The sequence below is a fragment of the Euprymna scolopes genome, chromosome 11 (assembly GCF_053919585.1).
Source record: "Euprymna scolopes isolate OS-2025 chromosome 11, ASM5391958v1, whole genome shotgun sequence".
Taxonomy (NCBI): Eukaryota; Metazoa; Mollusca; class Cephalopoda; order Sepiida; family Sepiolidae; genus Euprymna; species Euprymna scolopes.
Window position 1 is genome coordinate 38,351,346 of NC_136492.1, and position 10,825 is coordinate 38,362,170.

Below are 10,825 nucleotides of genomic sequence, written 5' to 3' on the forward strand. Positions count from 1 at the left end.
AGGAAGATAGATTTTTAGCTTTACTTACTGATATTTTATTTATCTAGAAAGAAAAATCGAAATAAAATGAGATTTTTCTTTCTGAAATTTTGATGAATTTTATATCGTTGGAATTTAAATGAAGAAGAGTCTACTCCCCCCCTCCCCCGTCTTCACTGGTCATTGTGTTTGCTCTTTCTGTTCAGGGGTAGGGAGAGATTCAATTAATCATGAGCATGTTGGAAAACTTTTCCCCCGGGGGGGGGGGGAATAGATTACTTATATATGTTACTAACTGTACCCGTGACCTGTTGGGTCACAACCGCTGCCACTATTTATTTTACTAAGATTTCAGTGGAAAATTCAGAAATTGTAACATAGCTGTTAAAACATTCTTTTTTTTTTTTTAAACTATATTTTCACCACAAACAAGGCACATTGCCACTTTGATGTAGGGGTCTACTATTCAGAAATTGTAACATAGCTGTTAAAACATTCTTCTTGCATAACTAAAAATAATCAGTCTATTTACTTCTATATTATTAATATTAATAATTATTATTACTACTACTACTACTATTACTATTAGAAAAATTGGGTTTGTATTACTGTACACATAGACTAGAAAAGGTTGTCTAAAAACAAATATATAACAAATAAATGTTATCAAAGGCAAGATAAGTTATTTTTCTACCTAACTGGATAATTTTTTTAGTGTTTTTATTTAATATTCATGTTTATTCAGCCCGAAAAGCATACAGTGTTTTTAGATGTATTGGAAAATTTTAAATGGCGCCGAACTCTCTGTTGAATACTGAAAGTTTTGAGAAAATGACTTAAAATTAAAAACTATACAAAATACTGTTAAAACTCACCGAATATGTCAGTCTATGTCACCGTAATATATATTGAGTGAGTTTCTAACGTTATTTTGCATATTTTTTTTTATTTTTCACTCATTTTCCCAAACTCGCCGTGTTCAGCAGGGTGCCCGGAAAACGCGTCCTGGGAAAACTCGTCCTGGGAAAACTCGTCTCCGGAAAACTCGTCTCCAGAAAACTCGTCTCCGGAAAACTTGTCCCTTTTCGCTAGGTAGAAAAACTGGTCCCTTATTGAATAAATATCGATTGAAAACACATTTTATGATCGTTCTTGAAGGAGATATTGTTTTTGTTTTTTTTAAATAGACTATAGCCCCCCATAATATTTTTAAAATCGAGTTTTCCGGGGTCGAGTTTTCCGGAGACGAGTTTTCCCAGGACGAGTTTTCCCAGGACGAGTTTTCCTAAATTCGATTCCGCCAGTAGCGGAATCAATCATGCTCTGTCAAAAATTTGCATGCCAACATCGTTAATTTCGTCAGCCAGCCGTCAGGTTAGGGTTAAATTAAATAAAAATATAGCCCGACCAAATAAAGGCCGACCAAATAAAGCCTGCATATTAAGATTAATATGCAGGTCGGGCTTTATTTGGTACTCAGTTTGGCTGGTTCCCGTTTTTCAGACCAATTGTCCAATCCTTCTGAAAGACACGCACACATTGGAGGAGCAGGTCAAAGCTAAGGGGTTTCTCGGTGAATTATCAAACTAGATTTCTGTGCTATTAGCTTGCTTGAAACCAAAGTAATCTAAGAATTATTTTATTTTAAAGAAGAAATGAATTGCTGGTCTCGTGGTCCGACGTTTTGTTTATCAAGAATCTTTTTAATTTTATTTTTTGTTGGTTGTTTTTCGGAGGGTGAAATTTATTTTTAAAAATATTAAAATTTATTATTTTCTTTTTAAAACCAAATCTCCCTCATCTTTTATGGCTTTTTTGGCGATTATCAAGACGCCTATTTGGCGATTATCAAGACACTATTCTCGTTCTCACGTAACACTCGACATGTTTTTGTTGGTGCCGGGAAAACTCGTCCCGGGAAAACTCGTCTCGGGAAAACTCGTCTCCGGAAAACTCGTCTCGGGAAAACTCGTCCCCTTTCGCTAGGTAGGAAAACTGGTCCCTTATTGAATAAATATCGATCGAAAACACATTTTATGATCGTTCTTGAAGGAGATATTGTTTTTTTATATATATTCTTGAAGGAGATATTGTTTTTTTATATATATTCTTGAATATATATTGATTCTTTTTTTATAGCCATTTTTTAAAAATATTTTTACTTGTTTAATGTTTTTTTGTGTTTTTAATAAAAGCGTTTATTATGTTCATAAACGAGACCGCATATTTTTTTATATTAATATAAAAAGAATTTACTTATATACTGTTGGTATTGGGTAAAATCGATTTTTATACCTCGCCGACTATGTTGTTTATTTAATTTATTTGGAATCGTTTATTTGGTAAAGAAAAAAAAACAGAAAACAAACAAAAACATGTCGGTCGAGTGTTACGGGAGAACGAGAAATAATGCCCGATAATTTAGAGAGGGGGGGTTAAAACTATATCTCCCTCCGAAAAACAACCAACAAAAAATGAAATTAAAAAGATTCTTGATAAACGATAGCGGAGTTTTCAATAAAATTGATTAATAAATTTATTCTTAGGGGGTCTAAATCGCTAAAAAATAGAAAATTAAAGAAATTACTGAGGGAGAAAATAATAATTTAAAATAATTTAATTTAAAAAGAAAATAATAAATTTTAATATTTTTTAAAATATAATTTAGAGAGAGAGGGGGGGCATAAAACCTATATCTCCCTTCGAAAAGCAACCAAAAAAAAAATGAAATTAAAAAGATTCTTGATAAACGATCGCGGAGTTTTCAATAAAATTGATTAATAAATTTATTTAGTGATTACTTTCTCTCTTATATGATTGATTTTAGAATTTTGAAGTAAAAATTAAAAATGAGTTAACGAGAGATTGTTAGCACATGGCATCTCTCGCGCCAAAAAAATATTTCGCTTTTAATTTATTAGTTAATTTTTGCAAAATTTGACAGGACGACAATAAATGTTGATAATTGATAAAATCATAATTTTAAATAACGCATGAGTGCATTTGGTATGAGAGAAAACAAAAACATAACAACAAAAAACTATCATATAATTATGATAGTTTTTTGTTATGTTTTTGTTTTCTCTCATCCCAAAAAAACAAAACCAAAAGCGTAACGAAGAATCGCTCCCTGTTTTTTTAATTTTTAGGTTCTGATTTTTGTTTTTGTTTTTATGACTCCAAAAAACATCGTTAAAATAAGAACAAAAAAAAATTGTAATTAACTTTGTATGATATGTTCATACATAAACGCTTTAAAATAAGTTAAACCACTAAGAACTTAGCCAGTTAGGTAGAAAACGGACACTTAGAAAATCGATTTTATTTAAAAAAAAAAAAAAAAAAAAAAAAACATGTAAAAATATTTTTTTAAAAATATTATGGGGGGGGGGGCTATAGTAAATTTTAAAAAACAATATCTCCTTCAAGAACGATCATAAAATTTGTTTTCAATCGATATTTATTCAATACGGGACCAGTTTTCCTACCTAGCGAAAGGGGACGAGTTTTCCGGAGACGAGTTTTCCGGAGACGAGTTTTCCTAAATTCAGTCGAAATTGGTGCAGCAGGGTTCCAAGAAAAGCGTACCTGACAATGTGGCCATTTCAGAGGTTTCTGAAAAGAGACAATAAAAGCGTACGTGTGACCCGACCCTGAGATGAGTGGGCCATCTGAAACTGAACGTGTGGCTCGCTGAGTTTGATGAATGGCGTTTTGAAACACAATGGTGTTTCAAAACGGACACAAACGCCGTGCAGGGAGACAAACTGAACGTGCTGCGACCTGATAACGCTCAATGCAGTGGGACTCCAGTCAGAAAAATTACGCATGCACTTGCGGCTCCTTTGGCATATCGATTCCGTTCTTTCTACAGTTGATTCCTTTTTCTCGGGTGGATTCCTTTTTCGTTTGCAGGCGCCGTTCCTGATGAGACGCCATCTTTAAGCATGCAATTGTTTTGATGCTGCGACGCCTTCTCTAAGCTTGTAAGACTACTGCACTTGCGTTGTCTGTCAGCACTTTGGGCGCACTTCTTTCACAGAACACGGATGACTGCTGCAAGAGTCCTGGACCCCGAGGAGTCTCCAGACCGTGAAACCTTTACGCCCACAACCGATGAGGGTTGCCAACTCTTGGCAGGCCTCGCAACTTTCCATTTCTCTCCGAATATCTTTTCCGCTGTCGATGAATGTCCATGATGCGCGCTGCACATGTGTTTTGCAGATTATCAGAATCTTTCCGCCAGAAGTGACGTACGTAGATCTGTGTCTTTCCGCCAGAAGTGTCGTACGTAGATCTGTGTCCACGTAGATCTGTGTCCACGTCCGTCTTCGTATGAGTGCATGCCGAGTCTTGCCATCGAAGCGAAGCGCCAAGTTAACGCCAATGTGGCATCAAGTTCAGCCTCGACTGTGAACTCATTCCCGCTGGCGGTCACTTTCTCTGGTCACAGTCAGCATGTTGTCACATCAGTAATGCGCTTCGTTCCTGTTTGCCGAAATGTTTCTGTTATGATGTTATGGCGACAATACCTTGGCGTTGATTGTTGATGCGTTCACGGCAGTTGCTGTCATTTGTGCCAGCAAGTGTCTCTAGTGAATTTAGATTCAAAGCAAATTCGAATCAAACAGACTTTTGCACTCCAAATAATGAAAATAATGTTGCATGCTCACCGGGCAAGGAGACAAACTTATGCGATGGTATCAATCCAGTCAGAAAAATTACGCATACACTGACAGGCTAAACACTCAGGTAGCCAACGAGATTAGAGACCATAAAAAAGCTGTCTGTGAACTGGTCACTTAAAATTGCGCCCATACGACATAATGAAGCATGAGGTAGCGGATGAAATTAGATGGACACCCCGTTGCGAGACGGACATGTTATTTTGTGCGATTGCCCAATCTGTCAGTGCCAGCCCGACAAAATTTGCAATCTGGCGCCTGTTAATTTTCTCCATATTTTATGAGATCCTCACAGCAGTGGGGAGTTCAGACGTTTTTCAGCAACTCCAAACGAAGGTCTTCTACAACAAACCGACAACAAACGGCCGCGTTTAGGGAGTCAGGGGGAGTCAAAGTGGAAAACGCCCTCGTGTGTCTTACTTATGACCGGAGAGAAAGCTTGCATATATATAATGGGGTCAGTTTTCTGATAAAATGCGAGAACATGTAAGGAGAGAAAGTTGTCTGTAACGTCATTGTATCGTCAGGAACCCTAGATTCATTTCTTAAATAAAATAATTCAAGTACCGGATAGTACAAAACCGAATCTCAGTAAAGTTTACTTTCTGTGTCGGATCTTTTCTTGTGAGTGTGAGAAAAACTCTTCCTTTTTTTCCCAAACAGAGCGGACGTGTTGCCTACATCGGTATCGACGGTCCCCTTGCCTTCATCTTCCCTTGAAGTCGTTTGTTCGTTTTGTTCAGAAGTTTTGTTCGTTGTGTTGAAATAGCATAAGTTCCTGAGAATACTGAGAAGCATAAATTTCTTTGTCTAAAAAGAACGCGAGACACATGTCATAGCAGTTCGTCGAAAACCAAAGTAACTTGGGGAAAACGACGCCGCGAAACAAAAAAGAGAACTTGCTTTCACGTAAAAAAAAAACTTGCTTTTCACGTATCTGCCAAAACGTAAGTACCCGTTTCATGAAAAAAAAAAAACCACACTTTTTTTTTTTTTCTGGTAAAATTTTTTCTTCCAGCAAAATTAAATATTTCCCAGTTTTGTCTTGGCCGCTAGCTTTCGCAACATAAAAGTGGTAAAAAGTTTTAGCAAGCGTCGTATGGAAATGTAAAAATCGAACAAGGGAGACGACCTGGCCCTCCAAATAATGAAACAGAGAGAAACATACCTTGATCCTGTGACAAGGAACCCCGAGTTTTTAAGGGCGAAGAAAACCGCTAACAAATTGCTATTTTTTGATTTTTGTCAGTAGTGTCTGTTATTTGGTAGTATATGCTGCACTTCTAGTTCTCTTTCGGTGGAGGAGACAGTTTTTATTTTTGTACCTTTTCGCACATAAGCCAATAACAAGCACTTCCTCGTCTATTGTGCACCAAACAAGGTTTGCAATCACAGAGTTGTAGAAGAGAAAAACCATAACATAAGCAGCCATAACCTATGGCAGCCATCTATTTGTGTACCATAACATATGGCAGCCATCTATTTGTGGACCAACAGGGTTTGAAATCTAACGGACGCCAGATTGCCAACCTTGAAACATTGTAAGCCTTCAGCAGTTTCAGACACAGATATAGTGCCATTGAGGCGTAAAGAGCTAGAAAACAATGCACGATCATGGAATTGACTGTGTGATCCGCAAGAAACCAGAGGCAAGGATATCCAGCTTTCCGGTTGGAAGATCGCGATTTTACAAATGAACTCCAACGATGAGAGGCCGAAGGATAGAACGCTAATGTTTGTAAAACAAACATTAGCGTTCTATCCTTCGTTCTATCATTTCATAGGAATGTCCGCGTCCACCATGAGTGTAGAGTGAAACAAAGTGTGTGATCTGAGAAAAAAAGACTTCCATTGCACAGAATGACGGAGAAAGCGTGGTATTTGGTATAGTTTGTTTTGCAGAAACGGGACTTTTAATTCATTTCTTCAAGTTCTGTTTACCGGATTTACCTCCTTTAATTATTTTAATATGCAGACGTTTAAGTGCTCATTAGCTGTGATTAGCATGTTCAACTGCAGGTCCGGGGTTGATGTATCTTCCTAATTTTATCTGCTACCTGGCTCTTGGCTTGGCTTTCTTCTTGTTGCAATTTTAAGTGGTCACTTAACGAAGAGCTTTTTCAACCATAGACTACTACTTTAATTTCACTTTTTCTCAGATCACATTCAACTCTTTCCTCGTTACGTCGCTTTTTTGGCTGGCAAACTTCACTGAGATAAATTTTTAAACGTTAAAGTGACTCATTGCGATTGCGGGAAATTCGTTTCCATTGAAATGCAAGTTACAGAAGACAGAAATTTCTTTACTTTACGTCAACACGTTTTTGATTCTTTCAAATTATCATTCGATTCGATTGATGACGGCAAAACTAACAAACCAAATACAATTCGTCACTGACAACGACCTCATTCCATTCCATTCCGTCACTGACAACTTTCTTACACTGACCCCATTCCATAAATGAAGATGAGATATCTTTTTTAGCTGGCAAACTATCAGCTAAACCCGTACTTTTCCTGCATGAACTCGTTTGAGTGTTGCGATAGATGCCGTGCACATTTATAAAAGACCAAATTCAGATCCGCGGGAACTTCGAAGACGACAATACTAGAATTCGTCACTGACAACTTCCATCATGTAACTTCCAACACACACACAGAACAGACGTGAACGAAAGAGAAAGTGCTGAAAGTTGAGAGGCAAAGTTGTCTGACATTCTAGTTGTAAATTCATAGTTGCCAAAACCAAACTCAGCCAACAGACACAGAGACGAGGGGGAATTTGCTGGACTACATTGGAGCTGATGATGAAATAAATAAAAAACGACGCACTGCGCATGTCAGATTATTTTTAAATTCGCTTAGAAATTGTGATTTTTTTTAATTCTTATAAAATAAAAGTGTAATTACACTTTTACTTTATAAGAATTGGAGTAAACAATGATTCTTATAAAGTAAAAGTGTAATCATATTTATATTGGAGTGTTTACTTTTTTTATTATTTTTTTTTATCATTAGTTGCGATGCCTGACTGACTGACATTTTTGCTCGGATCAGCCCGTCAGGGCCTCTAACACTAAACTAAAAAAGCGTTAAGACAGAACAAAACGTCGGAGGACGAGACCAGCAATTTATTTCTTCTTTAAAATAAAATATCTTCAATTACTTTGGTTTCAAGCAAGCTGATAGCATAGTCTAATAATTCATTGAGAAACCGCTCAGCGGTCATCCGTGCTGAAAGACAACGCAAGTGCAGCCATCCGATGATAGCGTCTCTTAAGGAACATCGCCTGCAAACGTCCGAGAGATGTGCGTTTCCGTGAATGGCGTCGTGTCGTTGACAGGAACCAGCCAAACTGACAAAAGGAGTACCAAATAAAGGCTACATATTAATTGGATGGCTGACCAATGTTATCTTAAAAACTTGCTATTTTTTGATTTTTTTTATTACAATAACAATTTAGAAGTATTATGCACTTTTATTTCTTGTTCTCTTTCGGTGGAGGAGACAGTTTTTATTTTTGTATCTTTACGCGCAAAGGAGCCAACACATAAGCCACTAACAAGCACTTCCTCGTCTATTGTTTGTCAACAAGGTTTGATTATCACAGAGTTGTTATCCTCATAATATGTAAGCCACATATTATGAGGAGAAAAATGTAGTTTATTGATTCCGCTAAATGGCGGTCGCTCATTATGCAGATGCTGATGTTTGTGCCAGCAAGTCCTTATTATTTTCCAAGAAAAGCGTACCTTCAGACAAATGTCTGGCACTCCAAAGAATCAGTGGCCATTTTAGACGTTTCTGGCACTCCAAAGAGACAATAAAAGCGTACGTGTGACCCTAAGACGAGTGGGCCATCTGAAACTGAACGTGTGGCTGGCTGAGTTTGCTGAATGGCGTTTGTGTCGGTTGATGAAACACCATTGAATAAAATAACCTCGCCGTGCAGGGAGACAAACTGAACGTGAACTCTGATAATTGGTTGGGACCGGCGAGTCTTGCAACCTCAATGAAGTAGGACTCAAATCAGTAAAATTACGCATACACAGATTCACTATGCGTGACAGGCACCACTGACGCTGATGGAGAGCTCCAATCCCCCAAACGACTGCCAAATTTAGGAAAGCAGGAGTGAGTCGTTATGTCATAAAAACTTACTAAGAAAGCCATGGTCGTTACTGCCATCTTTCACCGAGTTTGTTTCGTTCTCTTTTCTTCTTCTCGTCATAACGTGCGCCGTTCGATGAAGTCAAAGTGATCGATCGCCCACATCAAAGTGATTATCTCATTGTCGTTCGTCAACCTGGACACATCACATTGGTCACTGTGCCCCGCTTATACTTGTCAGTACATTGGCTTCACATATCGATTCCATCTAGATGGATTCCTTTTTCTCGGACGTTTTCAGGCGCCGTTCCTGCTATTGCGATTGGCAGGCCTATCAACTATCTACACATTGTCCGCTTTTATATACTGTCGATGAATGTCCATGACACGCCTTTTACACACTGTCCATGCACATGTGTTTTGCAGATTATCAAAATCTTTCCGCTGTTGAGCGCAGATTTGATCAACACTCCGTCCACGTACTCTGTGATGGTGTCTTCGAATTAACATCTCACTAACGTCGGGTCGTCGTTGATATGTGCATGTCGAGTCTTAGCCATCGTTAACGCCCTTCAATGTGGCCTCAGGTATGGACGCATTAATGCGCTTTGTTTGTTTTGACATGCCGAAATGTTTCTGTTTGTTTGTTTTTGCTGTTTATGACATGCCGAAATGTTTCTGGCTCGTAACGGGGCACACTGCTCGTACGTGGAGAAAGTAGAATTACAATACCTGTTGTTTAGTGAAGTGCACAACAGGATTATAAAGTGACGGTGTGAAACTGTCGACGTTTATTTGACCAAATTAACGATGTTCCAAATGCGGACTAGCTAAAGTTTACCGTCCAGGCCAGGACCGTCATGCACAGCAAGCATTAAATGCGTCCGTCCTGTTATATGTTAGGTGCGAGGAACTAAAAACTGGAAATTCAACTTTGATAAGCGCTGAAGAAACCGCTCCAGCTGCTCACATAACACAGACGGGGGCGATAACGTGTGCTCCTTTGACGTGTGCAGCCAGAGTTTGACCAAGCCAAACTGCGAAATATGCAGGAGGATTGCTTTGAATCAAGGATTTCTGGTTGATTCCACAAACTAATGGCAACAAATGCGTTGTCAGCACAACAAATGGACTATTGTTGATGCGTTCATGTCAGATGCTGATATTGGTTGGCACCAATATGTCTATAGAATTTAAGAAAAGCATACCTGTAAATCCGAATAAAACAGGGTTGCCATTTCAGATTGCTCAACATGGCAAGTCAAACAAATGTTGACATCGCCGTGCAGGGAGACAAACAATGCGAGCTCTCTTTTTAATTACTTTAAAACACAGACTTGTCGACTTCATAGAGAAAAACATGAAAAGAAAATAAACTTGGAATATAAGGAAAATAAACAACTCACTTTTAAAAGAGAAATTAGGAGTTTTTTTTATATTTTATTCGCAGTTTTCCTACACCATTTCTTTCATTTGTTTCTTCACAAAATAAATCCTGGTTTTTCGCTGTTTTTGTCTGTTTTGTCGTGTTTCTGTCTGTTTTTTTTTCGTTGTTTTGGGCTGAGAGGTGTCAAACCGAGAGCTGATCCTAAAAGATCTTTCCCGTGGTCTTTTGCGCGTTTCCGGTGGTCTTTTGCGCTTTGTGTGTACGCTAGCGTATATATGGACTTCGATATATGGATATATTCGACAACTTGAAATAATGTGAACGTGTTTTTGTGTGAACAGAAACTAGAAAAACCGACGAGAATTATCGAACCTCACTCAAAAAACGAGATACAGAATAAATTTTGACGTATTTTTAATTGTTCTTTAACGAATAACAAATGAAACGCACTTGATAATTACGCTCTTCCGCCGATGTGGAGATTGAACTTACATTTCCCGGTTTTAAAAACATGTTCAAAGGAGAAAACCCGGCAAGATTAAAAGAGAAAATACCTTATTTTACGTGTCGGGAAATTTTGGGACCGCCTACAAAGAAAACTCAGCAAGAATACCCCGGATATGCGACGTGGCCATACTTCTGAAATCCATCTGCACGCAAATG